Below are 13,903 nucleotides of genomic sequence, written 5' to 3'. Positions count from 1 at the left end.
CCAGAGATGGCAATTCCACCACCTCCCTGGGCAGTCTGTTCTAATGCTTGACTACCCTTTCAATGAAGAAATTGTTCCTAATACCCAATCTAAACCTCCCCTGTTGCAGCTTAAGGCTGTTTCATCTTATCACTTGTTATCATAGAGAAGACACCTATCTCCTCCCACCTACAACCTCCTTTCAGGTAGCTGTAGAGTAATAAGGTCCCCTCTGATCCTCCTCTCCAGGCTAAAAACCCCAGTTCCCTCAGCTTCTCCTCATAAAACTTGTTCTGCAGACCCTTCACCATATTCATTGCCCTAAATTTAACCTACCTTAAGATAATTCTTTGCCATTTTAAAAATAAAATTTAGATAAACTGTAGAAACCTTGAAATAAAATATCTGGGGGTTTTGTTTTTTTGTTTTGTTTTGTTTGGTTTGGTTTGTTTTGTTTGGTTTTTTAATCTAAACATCAGTAAGTTAATCAACTCAGATAAGAACTTTGCTATTGTTCCATCCAACACAAGCAGCTTTCCCAGGTTAAAAGTATGTTCTGCTTTACTATGTAATTGAAAAATGCTCCTTCTCTATTCAGTGTAATTACAGTCTTCAGAAGACTATCACAGACACCTCATTAACACCTTACTATTGTTTATGGAAGTTGCATTCTAAGAACCGCTTCCATTACACTTTTGGATTCCATTTTTACTCATTTTGTTTAGAATATTTGTATATTTCATTTTCCCTGTCAGTATACGTCAGGCATACATTATTAAGCATATTATCAAGAGAAAAATCTTTTAGTGAATATCAAGAGAAAGAACTCTATAGCTAACATCAAGAAGATCTTTGATATTATGACCCTGTGGAAGGGACTTTGGCTATATTATGATCAGCTTAAGTTTAATTTAAATTTCCCTCATGTCATAACACCTGAACTAAATACCTTTATCGTCCCAAAGATGTGAAATTTCTTCATTCTGTTTTTTAATTGTTTTTCTCCTAAGTGATTTTCAGGATGTGGTAAAGCTGATCTTGGTTTATAAAACTGCAGAACTAGAAATATATTACACCCCACAGTATCAGTTATCCAGTACTGTTATAAAAAGTAATAAATACAGCTTAAATGCTAACCTGATCAAAAGAAATTTAAGTGGCTCATAAAGACCTTGAACTGTAGAATGTTGTTTATAGCAAAACCTTCCATATGCCTTTCTAATATATAATACCTTTTTCCTTCCATGAAAGTCTTTTGAGAATTAAAATGATTTGAATTTTGCTGGAGTTCCTTTTTAAATAGCACTCCGTAGGATGGTGTATTTATGCAGTAATTTGGAACTCTTGATATTTTATTATCAGAAATTAAGTCAAACAATTTACATCACCTTCCAAGAGCATAACAGTAATATAACAGTAATTTCTTCCCTCCCACTCTTGAATTCTACATTATGAGGCATTAAATCTACTAAGACAGTGCACTGATTTGTAGAAAGTGTTCAGAAGAGGAGGATTATATCTTCAAGTACATGAATGTAACTGGGATGGAAACCTTTTCTAATGGGAGACTTCTATTTTTCTCTCTTAATGGGACAAAACACCTTTCAATTTCACCGTCAAATCTAAAATACTACTACATGAAAAAGAAACAGTTGCTTTTAATGAAATCACATAACACTATAAACACAATTTCTGAATGCTCATGGACTGAATCTGTTTTAAAAAGACAGGAGATTTCAAGAAGTGACCTTAAAAGATGTACACATGCACCTGAGAATCAGAGGTCATACTGGGACAAATCAGGGCTGACCGTGGTTATTTCAAACTCTAATAAACTTAAATGGTGTTGAAACCATGGTAATGCCCACAATAAACACCTAGTTTCATTTCAACAGACCAGCCTCACTGTCCAGTTTTTTGCTTAGTGACATTTTTCACAAAAATTAAAAAAAAAAAAAAAATGTGTGCGGGTAATTCAGAAGGCTACTAAATTATTCCCAGCATGACAGCAATTTCTGTGCATGAATGACTACCCAGAAATCCATGATATCCAACAGCCAAGCAGCTGAGCCCATTGGAGTGACAGGCAAAACAGAACTAGGTGCTGGCTGCTGCAGTCCTACCTGTCCTGCTCCAAAACCACTGACCTGATTTTTCTAGTTTTACTATATGGGTATCAAGAACACAATGGAAATGAATAGCTACTGATTCAAAGTCATAACTGACAAAATATTGAAACCGATGGTTACCTCAGGAATTATTATTTTTTTAATGTAGCTCAGTGAAAATACTTTAATTTCTTTCAAGATTCCAAATATGTTTTAACTGTATATATCTACTAATAAAATCATTGCTGATGGTACATTCCTTTCAAGAATGTTGAAAAGAAACAATGCCATTAAATGTGAATATTTCATAGGAATTGAATTTAAATGCTTAAATGCTGAAAATCTTTCTAGGCATGAAACCTGTGTATTTCTAAGAAATGTAACAGCTGGAAATACATTGTAGCTGTTCTAAGGACCAGATAATGTGTTTTTTAACTATGTAACAGTTACAAAATGTCTTTCTGTTGTTAAGTCTGAATAGGCTAAATTTCTTTGTAGGGGAGTGTTATGTCAAGAAAAAAATCCTTTCCATTACTATTTCTTTGTTGATTGAATAAAATTATCTTTTGTGAACTGGATTTTTTTCAAATATTGTACATATTTACATTAATACTATTTTTATTATATTTATACAATAAGAGAAATATTTATTTATATAAATAAAAATATATAATTGATAAAATTTACTGACTTTGAATGTATTTGAGATCAATAGATTCAATGTATTTATCTAGCCTGACATGCATTCTGGTGTCAGTACTACTCTTATGGAGAAATAGTTTCATATCAAAGAAGTTTAAAGCCCTTCCTAGAAATTTGTCATTTGCTTTCTTGGTGATCTACAGTGCAAGTAAAAGAACAAACAAATAATCTGGGAGTAAATCAAATTCTCAACCTGCTGCAAGCATGGCATATACTTTGTTAGACAAAATAAATGTGTATGCATTTAACATATAAAAGACATTGTACACACACATACACAAAACCTTTCTGGATGCTAATGAAATTATAGCTTTGTTTAATTGTTTCAAAAGTCTAATTTCTGGAGTCAGTCATGCCTATTATGTTATTCTGTTCAAGATTTGGTATCTTCAACTGCATAGGACTAATAGATTAAATCTACTAAAGAAGATAGCAGAGAAATCCATGGGTTTTCTATGACTTGATTGAATGCACATGGCCCACAGTTCTCAAAACACATGCAAACAAAGAATCCTTACTAAGACAAATAGGGGGTTTTTCCCCCTTTTGTCTCTGTTCAAATGACAGGAAAAAAATAAACAGGTGAAAATGGTTTTTCAAGTTTCAATTTTTATTTTTACTAGGGTTATACATCACAAAAATTGTTCTTCCTTTTTTTAACTCCTCCAACACTGATGAAATGCCACTACACTGATTATTTACATTATATATTAACTGGTGCACTATACTAATTTTCATCTACTTAAAAGGATATTGACACCAACAGAATGAGTACATTCTAACTGCAATGGGAGAGCATTTTAAAGGCAATTAAATGATGTACAATAAATGGTTCCACACCATAAAAATACATCCATAAAGCCAAAATTTTTAATTGTATTGTATCTTGCAATGTTTATAAATGACACATATGCTGACATATAGCAGTAGAATATGTGTTGATATAACGCTATATACAATGTTATATAATAATGGCAACAGGCCATTAGTGCAAGAATTTAAAAAAAAAACAAAAAAACCAACAACACCACATTTTTAAAACATAAATAACAGTTCATCAGAGATACTTCATGTCAAATTAGAGCCTAAAGGAAGCTTTGCAGTAACAAACCCAAAAATTTCAGAAGACTTCAAGGAAAAAAGAAATCTTGATAAATCCTGCACAAAACAGGCCCTGTAAATAAGTCCACCCTGCACAAAGAACTTATAGCTGTAGGATATTCAAGCTGCCTTTAGTGAACAAGAGAATAGGCAAAGCTAGATTCTATCCCACTGCACGGATAGACAAGCTCTGCAGTTTGAAATAACATATAGCTACAAAATCAATGATGTGGGTTTCTTTAAGTAGACTATTTCACATTACCAAGTACAGGTTCCATGCCTCTTACTGTATTTTCTCTTTAGCTCAAACTAGGATTTCTTCCATAGTTGTGATCAAGTTAAAGGAATTATTGTTAAACAGAAAAGACTAGCCATCTATTGAATATCTTCAAAAGATAACGTTACAGGTATCTCAGGGGTGGCTTAATGTTCTATGGTATTCTAGACTAATGTATTACTTTCCCAACTGAGAAAATAATTTCTACATGAAGCCATAAAGCCCCTGTGACTCTTTTAATTGTACCCTAGTTAATGACACCAAAAGTGAATTATTTTATCATATGACCAGCATTTTGTGAGTGCACTCACAATTTCTATTTTCATTACAGTTCCATCTAACTAATTTCTGAAAGTTTTGAGTTCTGCTCAGGGTATAACATTGTACATTTGGCCATTTCATCAAATCCAGTATCAATCATTTCATGCCACATCTCCATGGCCAGTCTGGAGTTTCAAATACACAAATATTTCAAAAATGGCAGGTGAAAGGGAGGAAGGAAAGGTGGTCATTTCATTTGTTTGTGTTTTGTGAGTGTGTATGAGAAATGAAGAGGTACCATATCACTAAGTTATTCATAATGGTTGCAATTTACACAAAGCTGAACAAATACTTTCCATACTTCGAACCAGGACTGCACAAAGGAAAGTTTGGCATGACATCTTGACCTTGTGAATGCTGATGAAAATGTTTTCACTGGTTTAAATGGTAGAATACTTGCTTAACAGACAACAGCTTGAAAGAGCTGCATACTTTCAGCCAGTTGCCCTAGTGCAAATCTGATGAAGGAATTCCATGAGTAAAAGAAGTTCCAGGTGATTTAATCTAGATGGCATAGTCAGGAAGAAGTAGATTCTGATAATAAGTTACTTTAATATTGGTCTATGAAATCACATGGAATCTAGCAAGACCAGTGAATTTAAAGAATAGAAAGGTTATGGATAATGTAATAAGCACAGAATAGTCTAAATCAATTTCTAATGTATCTATTCATTTTTAATTTTCCTAATATGTAAATCCATTACTATCTCCCACATGTAGTACTACTGAAACCAGGAGGAAAGACCGTGGAAGAAGAGTATGGTTCTAAGTTTGACAGCATTTTTTTCTGTCAAACTGATGTTGATGTCCAGGGCTGAATGGAGCATTAAGCTATGCTTGTGTTTCAAAACAGCTCTGTAAACAAATATGACATAACTGACATTAGGTCGAATACTGGGAGAAAGTGAAAGAATGTTTTGCGTTTTTTCAGGTTTGCATTTAATTGCTCAAGGGACCTTATCTGAAGAGGCTAAGGATTAGCTTGGGCATGACTAATGCCTCTGCTTTACTCAGCAGTAAATCCAAAACTCTTGACAGACAGAACCAATTGGCGCTCAGGAACTGTCTAAACAAGAGACAATATCTCTGGTTCATCTGACCTCATAGGAAGCTCTGGCTGCTTGTTCTATTATTTACTGTGAAATCAAAAACATATTTGGGAAACAAATTTAAGCCTGACCCTGACTTAATTAATAAAACATAGACTAGATTCTGCTGTTGTGAGGGGTCTTTTGATGCTGATTTCACTTGGATTAGATTAAGGTAATGTAAATAAATATAGTTTTTCTACAGACACTTGTAACTCATTGGAATTTCCCACAAGCTGTATTGTATATTATTCCACACTTTTATTATCTGTTTGATACAATACCTCTTGATTGTCTAGTTTTGGGTTATCCAAGTTACAGTGTTGTCAATGCTGGGTCACCTAGGCTGGCTTTAGTATAGCTAGCTCAAGTCTGGAATCTTAAGAACCACAATGTACAATATCTAATACCACTGTGACCTTTTCTTTTTCCTTACATTCTCAAGCCTAGTTTACATACATTTTATAGCCTAGTTTACATAAATTTAATCTTGCCTGTATCTTTGCTTTAACTATGATACTCTGGATCACCAGTTGATCTTAGAATGATTCAGTGTAGTTTTTATTCATTTATACACATGTAATTAACAAATATTAGTTTTGTTCTAAACATCTACCACAGCTCTATTACAATGGACATTCAGTAAATTCTAACACTTTAAGATTGTACTAATTTTTGACTCCATTTATTTATATTGCACTGTTTCTCTATTCGCTTTTTACTGCATCGATGTATCAAGCAAAGTAAATTCTAACACTTTAAGATTGTACTAATTTTTGACTCCATTTATTTATATTGCACTGTTTCTCTATTCGCTTTTTACTGCATCGATGTATCAAGCAATTTTCAGTTTATGTGTTTAATATGCAATTTTAAGTAGCTAAAATTCAAACTTTAAGTTAGCATTTTTTTTCACTTTTACCACTCTTGAAATTTTTTTTTTTTTTTTTTTTTTGGCAGAAACAATGCAGTATATGTTCTATATGTTCATCTATGAATAGAACTCCCCTTTCATGATTAAACTAACAAATGTAGTAATTAATAAAATTTTGATGTGATTTTCACCAAAGTTGGTAAGACAACTCTGTAATCCCATATCCTAACTCTGTTGATTTAATTTCTGTCTATGGAGGTAGAAATCCCTTCTGGTGAGCAAAAAGAAAGAAAAGTTACATAAAAATTATGTAAGTCTGGAAGTGATAATTCCACTTATCATTAAATATGGAATTTTATCCAGATTGGTTACATTATTAGAAAAAGAGGGTGTTACAGTATGTAATCTTTTCAGAAGCAACAAGGTAAAATGATTATATTCTATCACAAGATTTTGCTCTTGGAGAAGAGTATAATTTTCTGAAGATATCCACTGCTATAACCTGCTGATGTTAGAACAATAAAAAATTTTGACCAAGTCAATGTTTTTGAAACTCTGCTAATGAATGCATATGAGCAATGACAGGACCTGGAAGTAAGCAGTCTTTCCAAGGCAAGGACTGAATCTTTCCCAGCACAATGGGACACTGGTCCAGGTGAGAGGCTATAATTTATTTTGTAAAACAGGAAATAGTTATCAATGTATGTCTCCTCCTGCAAATCAGGAATATTGCTATCAGAAGCAGTTATTAATCAGTCAGTGGCATGAGAGAAGAAATCCTTTCCATCTAACTCAATACATGGGGCTAACTACCATGGTTAATGCAGCACTGGATTCAATTATTTTTAACGCAATGACAGTAAGCCACCCCTCCCTTAGACCATAAAAACCATGAGAGGCCACACAGTCTGGCTCTGAATAGCACTTACAATACACAACTTTTCTGCTTGTTTCTGGTAAGGAACGACAGAAAATTTAAAAATAAAACTGTTTCACAGTGAATCTTATCCATAACAATACCTGCTCAAGAGATGTGCCATACTATCCTTCCTGTGGGTTACTTTAGTCCCAGCCACACCCAGTTTCTATTTTCTGTTTGCCAGTGAGTTCCTTCTTTAAGTAATTACCTGTTCAGTTCAAAAACACTTTGTTGTTGTGTTTGGGGTTTTTTGGTTTTGGGGTTTTTTTCTTTTTTTTTTTTTTTTTTTCTAAGATTAGGACTGTAACTCCACCATTATTTGATCTTCCTAAATGTAAATGGACAATCAACTACAAAGACAAGTATTGGAGTAAAATGGGTTATTTATGTGACTGGTGACAAGCACAGCATTGGATGATAATTCTTGTAGGTGGTGTGTCACAACTTCTTTTTTGTAGTGTATTTTTTACCTGCTCTAAAGTGTTACTATTGTCTATGTAAAAGAAAGCAAAATAGAATAAGAAAGATGTAACAAAATATACCCAGATTAAAAATTGCCTCTATATTTAAGATCAGAAGGATCTCAATACATTAATGTTCATTGAAGGAAGTGCTTGTAGCCTTGTATTTCAAGCCTTCCCTGTCAAGACTGTCAAAAAGTACAACACAAATATACAAATTAAAGAAGGGTAACAAATTTTCATCAGCTTCCTGAGAACACAGCTACTTCAGTCTGCATTGACAGATTTTTCTAAATCACCAGGAGAATCAGAGAGAGAGAAGAAGAAAGGGAGGGAGGCAGGGGGAAGGAGAGGGAGAAAGAATTTAATTCCTTGACAAATCCAGGCTTGAGGAATAGTTCAGAAAATGAGCTTTTACTTCAGAAATGTGAACATTGCTGTATCCTTCTTATCAGTTTATATATCTACATTTTCACTAGGATTTCAGTCTTAACCTGGCCAAGTGTCTTAAAAGTTAGTAGCTACCCATCATGTGTGCACATAAATGGCAGACAATGACATCTTCCAATTACTAAATGAATTTTGAGAAAAAGGTATAATAAGAGTTGTATTTTTCATCCTCCTGAGGGAACATATTGCACCTGCAATGGAAAAAAATGTTGATGTAACATGTAATGAAAGAGAAATAGAAAAAGAGGAGGTTCTTAATATTGTATTAATGGCTATAACAGCCACATATCTTCCTGCCCACTTGTGTTCTGTGAATGAATGGTATCACTCAAGTGTGTTGCATAAGTAAATGACTCTTTATGACCTTCTATTTTGACCTCAGGGCCTGTGTGCAATCCCTGTATGTGCCTTAATGATTTGAAGACACCTAACACAGAAATGAGCTGGTCTTGGTTCCAAGCAGCACATTTGCTCTTTGAGACACAGACTGTCAGAAGGATTTGTCTTGGTAAAATAAATAAGTCCAGAAAAAAACCCACAAGCAGAAAGAAAGGAAAAAAAAAAATCTCTAAAATACAAATAAAGAACAAATATTTTAAACTATCTCTAAAATAAAAGGTAAAAATATTTCTGTTGATATCTATAAATAAAGTATTTTGAGCCACATTCGTATGCTGTTATTTTTATGTCTGTGTTCTGTATTTTCATACTAAATTAAGTTCTAGTTTTATAAAGAAAATCAAGGAAACATAGCTCCATTACGATATGCGCCATGGCCAATCTACTTGTACAACAGTAAAAATCATGGTTTACGCAGTGTAAAAATCCTCTTTTTGAGACATCTGTTCAATACTTGAGTGTGCTGGTTTTATACAGTGTAAGTTATTTATCACAACATATCAAGGTATTCAACATGTTTGTTGTCATTAAAAGGAAAACATTACTTCTGCAATATTTTTTTTCCTTTTAGTAACAGTGGTATGATTTTTATTTCCATGTTACATTTTTAAAATGTAATGAATACCTATTTTCTCTAGTAGTGATTTCTGGGTATTGGTTATTATAGCATTGAGTATGTTATCTGTTGCATCAGTAACATAATAAAGGGGAACAAGCACCACAATACATTTAAAGCACATTTACATATAGATTAAAAACAATTTAGCCTTTCAAAGTGTGTATAACACATATTTATTCCCAGCTAAATGCTTTCACATAGCAAAAAATTAGCAAGACTATAAAGCTAAACTGAACAAGTGACCTATGTGGTGTTTCGGGGAACTTTTCATTATAAACTGTTTCTGAAAGCCATTTGGTTCCTGACCTAAATAAATTCATTATTTCACTACTTTTGCAAACAATAAAATATAGCAGCTTCTGAAAACTGGAATTAAAAGTTCCATATTTGCTATCTTTAGCTTTTTCTTCTTGCCAAGTTATACTCATGCTTGTCATCAGCCTGTACAGGCAGATTAGATTTTTTCCCTAAATTCCTCCATACAATAAATAACTTAAAATTTCTGTAATATAAACTACACAGAATAAGACTTTCAATACATCCTCTGTTGGAATAAGACTTTCAATACATCCTCTGTTGAAGCAATCTGAATCGTTTTGTAGAGAGCAGAATAAAATAATGTCATGCAATGCTGTTCTAACTCCAGAAAGGAGAAATAATTACAGTTTGGTAAGATCAGTTATCTGCAAAGGCCTACATTACTTTATTTTCTTCAAACTTTCTCTTTTGTTCATAATGATTTCAGGGAGAAATACAGACACAAAAACTTCTGTTGCTATAGAACATTCTTGGATTAGCACATGGTCAAACAAAAATTACCTAGGTACTAGGCTAGTGTGGCTGAAACACTTATTGATATAGCAGTTTAACTGTACTATTATTGACACAGTTTATAGTCCCAGCTTGAAAACACTTTGGCAATCATTCACATTCTGCTGAATATTGATTTTGTATGAACAATATTATTAACATCAAGACCTCCTGAGTCAGAAAGACACATCACAAAAAAACATGTCATATAATTTTCACCACAATATTTCTTATCAAACAATCTGTAATATATTTAAATATTTCTTTGAAAGAGAAAGGCCTTCCTCACAGCTAACACTGTTGTAAAAAAGAAGGGAAACTATCCTCAAAGGAAGGTATGCAGGTGATCACTGCATGCAAAGTTATCTCAAGAAATTAAATCACACCCAACAGATGAACCTGCAAAAACTGCAAAAAAATGCAATCATAGATCTGAATAAGATAATAAAAAAAAACATAATTGAAATAGAAAGACTAGAAGAATAGGTCATAAATTGCTGGAAATACAGTGATTACAACCCCCCAGAAACTAGAAAGAAGAATATTTAATAAATAATTTCCTGCATTAAGAAAGAATAGATTAACAAATGTCCAAATAAAATGCTTAAGTGTACAGGCTAGATAGAAATAAGCACAGTTGAAGGTTTTATTACTGTGGTGAAGTTCTAACTGTCTACCCAATTGTACCCTCATGTAGAGAAATACAAAGTTGTCCCTGTGATTACTGATGGTCTTGAATGTCTTATGGAACTGTGGGGTGTAAGTAGCCCCACGTACTAATAAACCTAGCTAAACTCCTAATGTGAAGTATGTATCATAGGCCAAAATATTTTTCTGCTGCTATAAAAATAAGTAAAAGAAGCTTTATCAGTGCTTAACTCCCAAAGTTATCTGATAAAATGAGAAAGATAATATTGAATTGGACAGGCCTTACATTAAACTTTACCTACAAGGAGAAAAAAAAAACCAAAAAACAAAAAACAAACCATAAAAATAAAATAAAATAAAATAAAATAAAATAAAATAAAATAAAATAAAATAAAATAAAATAAAATAAAATAAAATAAAATAAAATAAAATAAAATAAAATAAAATAAAATAAAATAAAATAAAGAAAGGAAAGGAAAGGAAAAAGGGAAGGGAAGGAAGGGAAGGGAAGGGAAGGGAAGGGAAGGGAAGGGAAGGGAAGGGAAGGGAAGGGAAGGGAAGGGAAGGGAAGGGAAGGGAAGGGAAGGGAAAAAGAAATAGAGTAAGAGAAGAAAAAAGTTGTCATAAAAAGCATTGCTGTATTTTTTTAGGATTGCTGTAAAATCAATGTAAAGCTAATAGAAATGAAAGGTATACATGGAGATGTTAGCTGAAAACTTATTGTTAGAGCCTAATCAAAACTCATTAAACTGTTCTTTTTCCTGATTTTTATTAAAAAAAATATAGGTTTGATTTTTTATTAATTTGTTCTGAGCCAACTTTGAGGGTTTTTTTTTTTCCTCCCCTCACCATTTCATCTTAGTCATCTCCTTTTAGTTTGTACACTTTGACACATTTATAGTGAAAAATCTCTTCTCAGCTTTTCTTGCTAGATTAAAATCAAAATATTTTTGCCTTCTTTCAGATTATAGGTTCTCCATTTATTGGATGATATTCATAGCTCTCCTCATTCCAATTTGCACTCTTCTGTTATGTAACTAGGACAGCATGAAACATATGGAGTGGAGTTTTATTCATGGCTCCCATCCAAGCACTTCTCTTTCCATTCAAAAATTCTGCCTCATACACATATAAGTTCTATTACCTTTTTCAGAACCATATTAGTAGCTCACAGGCATCTTCCAGGCAAGAACTGCAAGCCTTGAGGTTCTTCCAGATAAAAAGCTCTCTGCTGCTGCTGATGGGTGCTTCATTCTTATTGCCCAAATATTCAATATTACCCAGTTTTGCTTATAAGCTACTGTTTTTTCTGTTTTGACAACAAAATTAAAAACCATCAAATTTAATAAATGCATAAATAATTTTTTCCCCAACGTCAATTACAAACATACTAAATAAATACTATATCAAGACCAATACACAAAGCAGAGTTGGTCTAACCTGTACCTTCCTCATTTTCTCCCACAAGTCAGAGAAAAAATTCTTTAGTTTGTTTCTTGAATTAATTTGAATTAACTCAGATCTTCTCCAGCTGACTAATGAGTTGTTAAATGATAAGAAATGTAAAAAAGAAGTAATTTTTATTTATCATCACTTTGTTAGGTAGAGCTGCAATTTATTCTGCAGGATAGAACAAAAATATACATAATGAAAAAAATCAGTTTTGATGACAGGATACATAAATACCATACGCTTAACCTGTATGTGATGAATAATTTGAAAATGAGACCGTGGATCGGCAGTCAAACTCCTGTTCGTTTTATCTGACTATCATTTTCATCTGATGAAAAATACCATACTTGCATTTCCATTAATAGGAATTCCATAAAAAATAAGTCCATTCTTAGCATTTATCTGAACAAAGAAATATTAGTCTTGATAATAATGTTTTCAAGAAAAAATATAGTCTGAAAGAAGTGTACTACTACCAACTACTCTCAAAAGATATGAGAAAGAAATGACCTCCAATAACTAAGGATTTCAAGGATTTCTTTGATTCTTGTGCATGAGCAAGAAATACAGCACTGTATCACATGGAGTCCTTTTTGAGCATTGATTAACTCATCCTCAGGTAAAACTTGTATTTCCTGAAGTAAGCCTCCTAAAATCTGGGACCAGTGTATAAGATGTCTACATTGTAATGATCTAATGAGGTCAGGAAAATGGTATATCAGTGTTACTGAGTACAATGTGACTCTGTCCAGTAGGGTAGGAAGAAATATGGACATGGACAGGAGGCAGATTTCTTAATGGATTAATGGATCCAGAGAAGAGGAATGGATGGAAGCAAGGAGCAGATTTTACTATTCTGTCAGTGGGGAATCACAAACCATAAAAAATATATATCAGCCTATGGACAGAGCTTTGTAACAATGTTTTGTCACAGGCATTCAAATCTCATATTTCTCTGGAACAGCCACATTAGGCCAATGAGCCAGTGAACAACCCTGACCAAGTATTTTCCATTGTGCCTTATAATAGAAGAATAACATTGGATTTTGATCAGTAATTGGTACAGCAAGAAATGCAACTGTCAAATTTTTTTTTCCTGCCACTGAAAGTAAATTTCCTGACTTAAACGATACCTCTGACCTATCCATTCTACTACCTTGATGGTGTTCTTCATTGAATCACTTGTTACCACTCGCCACATCAGGGCAACTCTAAAAAGTGGCCCTGGAGGGTATCACTAGCAGCTATGCCTATTTTACTGCATGCTATGGTTTGTTGAAAGAGAGACAGTGAAGGAATAGCTATGATCCTTCTCTGTGTCCCAGGAGTTCAATGTGCTCTGACTGCTTAAACCAGATCTGTCAACTGCCTACAGATTTTCTGTGCAGAGATTTGTAGCAAAGGATTTAGCTTTATATATGGACTTGCATCAGTCTATTAGTGCACTTGTGGTTGTTTTTTTTCACAACACACTAAGTGCTAAATTAACTATAGGTGCAATTATACAATGAAAAAAATGTAAATAAACAGAACCAGAGAAGAATTACTATTCTTTTTATTCATAATGCACTTAAAAAGGCAAGGAAAAATGCAATCTCATGACTGATACTGTGAAGATTCAAAAACTAGAAGATGTATAAGGAACAGGTGAAAACATCTACATAGATGGGAAAAAACAAAACTCAAGTTTGTAAT

General features: G+C 33.2%; 1 protein-coding gene across 1 annotated transcript in view; it reads right to left on the bottom strand.

Moving 5' to 3' along the window:
• Positions 1-13,903, bottom strand: part of CNTNAP4 (contactin associated protein family member 4) — a 261,580-nt gene that overhangs the window by 135,004 nt on the left and 112,673 nt on the right. The window lies entirely within an intron of this gene.

The sequence above is a fragment of the Falco biarmicus genome, chromosome Z (assembly GCF_023638135.1).
Source record: "Falco biarmicus isolate bFalBia1 chromosome Z, bFalBia1.pri, whole genome shotgun sequence".
Classification (NCBI taxonomy): Eukaryota; Metazoa; Chordata; class Aves; order Falconiformes; family Falconidae; genus Falco; species Falco biarmicus.
This window is presented reverse-complemented; position numbering and strand designations above follow the sequence as displayed.